Source organism: Triticum aestivum, chromosome 1B (genome assembly GCF_018294505.1).
Source record: "Triticum aestivum cultivar Chinese Spring chromosome 1B, IWGSC CS RefSeq v2.1, whole genome shotgun sequence".
Classification (NCBI taxonomy): Eukaryota; Viridiplantae; Streptophyta; class Magnoliopsida; order Poales; family Poaceae; genus Triticum; species Triticum aestivum.
This window is the reverse complement of record NC_057795.1, coordinates 121,184,292-121,193,643: the sequence shown is the minus strand read 5'-3', so window position 1 is coordinate 121,193,643 and position 9,352 is coordinate 121,184,292. Positions and strand designations below refer to the sequence as shown.

General features: G+C 38.2%; 1 long non-coding RNA gene across 3 annotated transcripts; it reads left to right on the top strand.

Annotated features, from left to right (window-relative positions):
* The first annotated feature begins 861 nt into the window (after positions 1 to 861).
* On the top strand, positions 862 to 4,189 carry LOC123087995 (uncharacterized). Of its 3 annotated transcripts, none has more exons than XR_006441643.1 (5): positions 862 to 1,166; positions 1,687 to 1,826; positions 1,916 to 2,081; positions 2,165 to 2,348; positions 3,113 to 4,189. It is a non-coding gene; the product is annotated as an uncharacterized lncRNA (long non-coding RNA). The 3 variants fall into 3 exon arrangements; XR_006441646.1 differs by having other exon boundaries at positions 2,165 to 3,879; positions 4,017 to 4,189; XR_006441638.1 differs by having other exon boundaries at positions 2,165 to 4,189.
* The last annotated feature ends 5,163 nt before the right edge of the window (positions 4,190 to 9,352 follow it).

The window sequence follows — 9,352 nt, the reverse complement described above, 5'->3', positions numbered from 1 at the left end:
AGAGTATTACATCGAATAGATCTCCAAGAACATCGAGTAGAACTTTGTATTGAGAATCAAAGAGAGAGAAGAAGCCATCTAGCTAATAACTATGGACCCGAAGGTCTATTGTAAACTACTCACGCTTCATTGGAGAGGTGATGGTGTTGATGTAGAAGCCCTCCATGATCGATTCCCCCTCCGGCAGATCACCGGAAAAGGCCCCAAGACGGGATCTCACGGGTAGAGAAAGTTGCAGCGATGGAAAAGTGGTTTCATGGCTCCCCCTGATGTTTTTAGGGTGCAAGAGTATATATAGGCGAAAGAACTAGGTTGGTGGAGCTACAAGGGGCCCACGAGGGTGGGGGGCGCGCCTACCCCCTGGGCACGCCCTCCTGCCTTGTGGACGCCTCGTTGCGTCTCCGACTTCATCTCCAAGTCTTCTCGTTTGCTTTCGGTCCAAGAAAGATCACCGCGAAGGTTTCATTCCGTTTGGACTCTATTTGGTATTCCTTTTCTGCAAAACTCTAAAATAGGAAAAAAAACAAAAACTTGCACTGGGCCTTTGGTTAATAGGTTAGTCCCAAAAACAATATAAAAGAGCATATTAAAGCCCATTAAACATCCATAATAGATAAAATAATAGCATGGAACAATCTAAAATTATGGATAGGTTGAAGACGTATTAAGCATCCCCGAGCTTAATTCCTGCTCGTCCTCGAGTAGGAAATGATAAAAATAAAATTTTTGATGTGAAATGGTACCTAACCTATTTATCAATGTAATGCGTGCGCTATCTAGAAAACTCGAGCGAAACCATCAACCGCTTTATGGGCCTATAAAAAGCCCGCCTCGCCAGAAGCCCTCGCTGGGCGAACCACCTCTCCTCTGCTGCCTCCACTTCGGCTCGCGAAGGATGACATGATGCAGAAAAAAAGCATGGCCGCCATCACCGCCGCCTCCACTTCGGACTCGAGGGTGTAGAGCCCCATGGCTTCGTCGAGGGCCGCGGAAATAACAGGGCAGCTTCCTGCTGGGGCAGCCGATCTGGGAGGAGCTGTTTGTGGCGCTGGGGCGGGCAACCGGAGAAGGACGCCGACTCGCGGTTCCGCGCCTGCTGATTCGTGGTCATCGCCGGCCTCCTGCTCCTCGCCGGTGAGGTCCTCGGACGAAGCAGCCAAATCCAGGTGAGATTCTCTCCCTTCTCTCTTCTGCGCGTCCCTTCTTCTGTCCGGAGTCGATTTAAGGCGTGAGGCAGAGATGCAGCTCCGATTCATCTTCATTCTTTCCTTGCTACTTTTATGGCTCCACAAAGATTACAAGAAGCCTAAGCGTACAAATTCTTCTGCTTCATCTCAATTTTGAGCTGTTTATTTTCATAATATAGATCACTTATTTGAGCAGAGATATGACAACTTTTGCACTGGAAAATGTTGTAATCTCATGCAAAATTGAGGAATCATGTATGTACAGAAAAATATCACTGTTTGATTTTTAAATTCAGAGTGTACTATTTGTGTAATGTATGCGCACCCATAAATTGCAGCTGCATTTAAATTTTATCTGGACACAATTGTGAGAAAGTTTAGAATGATGAACAAACAAAAAGAAGTACGCTGTCTTCAATTAGCAGGAATACTTCTGAAAAAAATTACATTCAGAAAAAGAAACAATTTTAACCATGCAGCGTGCCATGCTTTCTTGCAGGACGGACATGCCCCTTGAGGATTACTAATCGTATTTTTTATCGCTCGACAGAGCTTGTGCATATCGCCAGGATTTGAGTATTCAGAAGCCCACAAATAGGGGCGCTATTTGAACTCGAGTTTGTCATGGTTTACCCTCAGGTATTTGACCCATGACTTACATTGTGCCGTGTTTTATTCAACATATACTCAATAATTAGATCATGTCAGTAATTAGATCATATCAACAGGGAACTATCATGGATGAAATGGTGCCAATACACTGAATTAACAAGTTCAGGCACAAACTGAAGGAATGCTTCATCTAGCGATTGCATGTTTCCCTTCTCGATGCTAGCGGCCATTGCATGTTTCTCTTCTCGATGCTAGCGGCCGTCAACACCGAAGACCAGCAAGGTAAATAAACACCAACCATCGATCTTGGCAAACCCGGGGGTAGAATCTTGAGAGTACATTGAACTAAGCGTCTATTTTTGCAGATTTGATTTTGGGCAGATGGACAGGACGTCGATCCCGGGGGACACGAGACTACGTGAAGGAACTGCTGCAGAGGATACAACGGTTGCAGTTGGAGTTAGAGGAGTCACGCTGCAGTGGGTATGGCTGTCGAGTGTGTTCCAGCAGCAGAACCCCAATGAGATGCTGGTCAGGAACAGCTCCAAGGTGAGGAATTGAAACCACCCACTGTCTCCAGAGGAGAGTGGCTTCATTTTTGCTATAACTTGAAAATATGGTGAGAGCAAGATACTTTGAGTAGTGAGGAATCGATGAGTAGCAATTTGATTAGTTTGGTAGATGTAATGTAACACACGTATCCACACAATTCTGAGGCAACAAAACTACAATTAGCTCACAGACTCTTGTTTGCTAAATGTTTAGAATGAAAGACCGGCGAGTTGATTGTTTCAACAAAGCATGGTCAATTGATTCAAGAATGTTTGAAATGAATTTGAAAGGCATTTTGGACAAACATCCTGGTGATGGTGTTGTGTGTGTGCCGCTACTGTTTTGTGTTATGTGCTACCACTTCCATGCCGCTATGTGAGGGATTTAGAGAGATTCAGAGATGAGAGAGGCCACTGTTGGGATATGGATTACTACTAATTATTTGCTGCTCTGAGTTGTATGTTATTGCTGCTCCGATTTGTATGTTGCTGCTTGGGTGAATTAGGACAGTGCTGCTGCAACATATGGAACAAAGTACTAGAGATAATGATGCTGCTACTAATAGATTGTTGCTATTTTTACCTTCTGCAGTTTCTAATGCTGCTTTGGGTTATGTAGTTTGTATTAGCTATATCTTTTCCAAGTACAAATAATTTAAAAAGTATGGTTGGTTCGTTCCTGATTTTGTGTTATTTTGTGGTCCCTTTTGCATTGATATGAATTCATATTTTGATGCATTCTTCCATCCTGTATGCTATTAGACATGCTCATTTGAAGATTGGGTTATCAATATCAATTACGGTTACCTTTCAACGTCTAATCAGGTCTGCAAGGTAGTGTTATTTCTCTTCTATTTTTGTGATTCTTCATATGCAGAAAATGGTATGTTCAGCTTATATCATAAATTCCATAAGGACTACATGATATGATAACATATGATTCTCATACCAGCTCTATTGTGTTTTCCATTATTTGTCTAATGTAAAAAGCTATTGCTGTGCACAAATGTTTGTACAGTAGACATTCTTTTGGGTGTGTGTATGTGTTCCCTTAGTTGCGGTCAGTATATATCTGAACCATCATTCCGTCTTACTGCTGGAAATATTGGTCCCATTCCACATAATCAGTCTAAGCCTGTTGTATTTTTCCTAATTTTTATTGTAGTATTAACCCATGAAATGTAGCTTGAGAAGGGTATATTTCATCTTTATAAGTTCCATCAGTATTAGTTCTCCATTTTACATCAAAAAGGATGTAAGCATAGAGACAGAATACGTCATCCATATGTCTAGAATTGCAGAAACCCGTATACAAGTTTCCAGTAATTTCTCTTTGATGAATACGTTTCACTTAAAAAATGTGAATGGAAGGTGTTAATATTTTATCACCCTTTGAATACTTATTTTGAAAGTCCCAGGCGCGGCGTCGGTACACATGTACATGGATTAAGGTAGTAAGCAGGTGCCAAGCTGGACTGCCTGTGTATCCTTGGGATCAGATTTTTCCTGGTCGGAGTCGTGGCTTCAAGGTGAGAAAGTGAATGGAAATTCCTTCTCCTTATAGATTTTTGCATCTTTGGGTAATTTTTCTAAGAAGCGACCGACCGGCTCATGAATAATTATTGTATTTTTTATTTAACTCAAGTCTTTTTACTTGCTTCTACAGGTTCATAGCGAGCATATCCAAGATATGTATCATTTATCCATTTGTTTTCTTTTGAGGTTTTGATGATGTTCCTTGGAAAAAAAATTCAAATTTCGTCCCCACAATGTTTCGGACATTAATGTGAACATGTATAGAGCATTTTTCTGAATTTACATGTATAGAAGTTTTTTTCATCAAGTTCCCTCAGTGTAAGGTATTGGTATTTATTTATACCACAGCTCTATTGTAGTAGCTATACATGTCAATATTTTGAGCCTACTTATGGAGACTACCTTCTATATGTGGTAAAAGTTAATTCAATCCAACTCAGCCATCATAGGCATTCTGGCAGGTGTGTTGTCTGGAAGAGGGGCCAGACGTCCTAAATAGGAGATGAGAGTGGAATACTTCAATATTTATCACATTATTATTTTAGCTGATTGCTGATTTCGGGGACCGAGTTTTAAGCTTTACATTGATCTCTATTTGGTTTGCTGCACTTATGTCATCTACAATTTGCATTTTCTTTATTATGATTAGGAGTTGGGTCTTGGGAAGCATACAAGTGTCCTGAAGTAAGCATTGTGAAAAGGTTGTTCAGGGTACCGCGCTACTATTTTGCTTGCATGTTCATACGCGTATTGATGAATGAAATATAGATTCAGCAGTGCCTTTTCTATAAACATAATATCAAATTGGTCGTTTAGTTGTTTAATGTGCTCCTCTGTAATTAGAAAGTTAATCATGTGTTAGCTAAATGTTTACATTGTCAAGTGTACTTACTTTTTCTTCTTTTGATAATTTACTGCAAACATTTCCCATTTTGATGTCCTTCTATTTTGAGAATTTTCCTCTTCAAGTGCACTCTATTTTTCTCTATGTAGATTACTCTATCATGAACTCTCTCATGAGATATTCTATTTTGTATGGATCAGTAGATAAGCCATGGTTGATCATCCCGTATGGAATTATTACTAAGTCTTATCCATCACATGAAGAGGTTGATGATCTCTTCCTATCCGTGAAGCAAATTACTTCCTCTGTTAAAAGTAATATAAGAGAGCTTAGCAGTTTTGTATCAGCTAGCTACTACCACTATGTACCGTAGTACCATAGATTTCTTATGCATGTACCGACAAGATGTACTCTTTCTCTATATAAACCACTTTACTATAAATCAAGTCTTTGCACAAACTACCTAATCTTACAAAAAAGAACAAATATTTTACCAATCCTTATGGTGCGGCGTGCCAATGCTCTGAAGACAATGTACAAGAGTTGCTCAGCCGCCGCATAAGAATGGAAGAAGAAATAGAAATACAGAACAACAAAAAGCAAGCTGCACAATGACCAAGGAAGAAGACTTAGACATACAGAATAATGAAAAGAGAATGGAGCAAAACCAAGGAAGAAGAATTAGAAATACTCCCTCTGTTTTTATTTACTTTGCATATTAGAGTTGACTGAAGTCAAACTTCGTAAAGTTTGATCAAGTTTGTAGAAAACAATATAGACGTTTAAAATAATAAATCTATATGATGTGAAAGTACATTCAACAATAAATCTAATGTTGTTGACTTGTTATTGTATATCTTAATATTTTTTATTATAAAACTTTGACCAAAGCTAATATGCGAACTAAATAAAAACGGAGGGAGTACATAACAACAAAAGGCAAGCCTTCAGCAAGAAAGGTCAATGCAAACAAGGATCCTCAAAAAAGTTTGTCTCTGAATTCAAGATTAAACAACTTCAACATTGTCTACACAGCAAACAAACCACCAAGAAAGAGTAGAAGAACTAGCTTTATCTCTATACCACTACATCACATAGATATACTCAGCCGGAGGATCAACATCCCAGGTCTGAGAAAAGAACAACAATTTTGAAATTATATGCATCCAATATCCACTGTCACTACGTGTTGTAGATCACTTATATAATGTACCAACTAGATGTACCCTTTTCTTGTATCAACTACTTTGCCACGAATAAGTCTAGGGTTGACTTACCAAATATTAAAAAAAACTAAATAGCTTAGCAATCCATGTGGCGCGGCGTGCCGCCGCGCACTACCCGCTAGTTTTCTTTATTGTGGCATGAATGTTCAGATCCAAAAGATTCAAGACAAAAGTTTAATATTGACATAAAAACAATAATACTTTAAGCATACTAACAAAGCAATCATGTCTTCTCAAAATAACATGGCGAAAGAAAGCTATCCCTACAAAATCATATAGTCTGGCTATGCCCTATCTTCATCACACAAAGTATTTAATCATGCACAACCTCAATGACGAGCCAAGCAATTGTTTCATACTTTTGATGTTCTCAAACTTTTTCAATTAACACGCAATACATGAACATGAGCCATGGACATAACAGTATAGGTGGAACAGAATGGTGGTTGTGGAGAACACAAAAAGGAGAAGATAAGTCTCACATCAACTAGGCGTATCAACGGGCTATGGAGATGCCCATCAATAGATATCAATGTGAGTGAGTAAGGATTGCCATGCAACGGATGCACTAGAGCTATAAGTGTATGAAAGCTAAACAAAAGATACTAAATGGGTGTGCATCCATCTTTCTTGCTCACGAAGACCTAGTGCATTTTGAGGAAGCCCATCATTGGAATATACAAGCCAAGTTATATAATGAAAAATTCCCACTAGTATATGAAAGTGAAAACATAGGAGCCTCTCTATCATGAAGATCATGGTGCTACTTTGAAGCACAAGTATGGAAAAGGATAGTAGAATTGCACCTTATCTCTTTTTCTCTCATTTTTTTATTTGGGCATTTTCTCTTTTTATTATGGCCTCTTTTTTTCGTTCGGAGTCTCATCCCGACTTGTGTGGGAATCATAATCTCCATAATCCTTTCCTCACTGGGACAATACTCTAATAATGAAGATCATCACACTTTTATGTACTTACAACTCAAGAATTACAACTCGATACTTAGAACAAAATATGACTCTATGCGAATGCCTCCAGCGGTGTACCGAGATGTGCAATGACTCAAGAGTGACATGTATGAAAAATTATGAACGGTGGCTTTGCCACAAATACGATGTCAACTACATGATCATGCAAGACAATATGACAATGATGGAGCATGTCATAATAAACGGAACGGTGGATAGTTGCATGGCAATATATCTCGTAATGTCTATGGAAATGCCATAATAGGTAGGTATGGTGGCTGTTTTGAGGAAGGTACATGGTGGGTGTATGGTACTGGCGAAAGTTGCGCGGTACTAGAGAGGCTAGCAATGGTGGAAGGGTGAGAGTGCGTATAATCCGTGGACTCAACATTAGTCATAAAGAAATCATATACTTATTGCAAAAATTTATTAGTTATCAAAATGAAGTACTACAAGCATGCTCCTAGGGGGGTAGATTGGTAGGAAAAGACCATCGCTCGTTCCCCGACCGCGACTCATAAGGAAGACAATCAATAAATAAATCATGCTCCAACTTCATCACATAACGGTTCACCATACATGCATGCTACAGGAATCACAACCTTTAACACAAGTATCTCTCAAATTCACAACTACTCTACTAGCATGACTATAATATCACCATCTTCATATCTCAAAACAATCATAAAGAATCAAACTTCTCATAGTATTCAATGCACTTTATATGAAAGTTTTTATTATACCCATCTTGGATGCCCATCATATTATGGCTAATTTTATAACCAAAGAAAATTACCATGCTGTTCTAAAAGACTCTCAAAATAATATAAGTGAATAATTAGAGATAAACAATTTCTATAAAACAAAACCACTGCCGTGCTCTAAAAAAATATAAGTGAAGCACTAGAGCAATATTGTCTAGCTCCAAAGATATAAGTGAAGCACATGGAGTATTCTAATAAATTCCGATTCCTCCCAAAAGGTGTGTACAGCAAGGATGATTGTGATAAACTAAAAGGCAAAGACTCAAATCATACAAGACGCTCCAAGCAAAACACATATCATGTGATGAATAAAAATATAGCCTCAAGTAAAGTTACTAATAAACAAAGACGAAAGAGGGGAAGCCTTCCGGGGCATCCCCAAGCTTAGGATTTTGGTTGTCCTTGAATTTTACCTTGGGATGCCTTGGGAATCCCCAATTTTAGGCTCTTCCACTCCTTATTCCAAAATCCATCAAATCTTTACCCAAAACATGAAAACTTCACAACACAAAACTTAAACAGAAAATCTCATGAGCTCCGTTGGTATAAGAAAATAAACCACCACTTTAAGGTACTGTAATTAACTCATTATTTATTTATATTGGTGTTAAACCTACTGTATTCCAACTTCTCTATGGTTCATACCCCCCGATACTACTCAAAGATTCATCAAAATAAGCAAACAACACACGAAAAACAGAATCTGTCAAAAAGAGAACAGTCTGTAGCAATCTGTAACTCTCGAATACTTATTTAACTCCAAAAATTCTGAAATAAATTGGTGGACGTGAGGAATTTTCCTATTAATCCTCTTAAAAAATAATCAACCTAAAATAACTCTTCTATAACTGACAGCTATTCTCGTGAGCGCAAAAATTTCTGTTTTTACAGCAAGATCGCAAAGACTTCACAAGTCTTTCCAAAGGTTCTACTTGGCACAAACACTAATTAAAACATAAAACCACATCTAAACAGAAGCTAGATGAATTATTTATTACTAGATGGGAGCAAAAAGCAAAGAACAAAAATAAAATTGGGCTGCCTCACAACAAGCGCTACCGTTTAACGCCCCTAGCTAGGCATAAAAACACGAATAGATCTAGGTATTGCCATCTTTGGTAGGAAATCCATAAGTGGCTCTCATAATAGATTCATAAGGAAATTTTATTTTCTTCCTAGGAAAGTGTTCCATGCCTTTCCTTAACAGAAATTGGAATCTAATGTTTACATCTTTCATATCAATAATTGCACCAATCGTTCTAAGGAAAGGTCTACCGAGAATAATAGGACATGTAGGATTGTAATCTATATCAAGAACAATGAAATCTACGGGCACATAATCCCTATTTGCAACAATAAGAACATCATTAACCCTTCCCATAGGTTTCTTAATGGTGGAATCCGTAAGCAGCAAATTTAAAGAATAATCATCAAATTCACGGAAACCTAGCACATCATATAAAGTTTTTGGAATCGTGGAAACACTAGCACCCAAATCGCACAAAGCATAACATTCATAATCTTTAATCTTAATTTTAATAGTAGGTTCCCACTCATCATAAAGTTTTCTAGGGATAGAAACTTCTAGTTCAAGATTTTCTTCATAAGATTGCATCAAAGCATCAACGATATGTTTAGTAAAAGCTTCATTTTGATTATAAGCA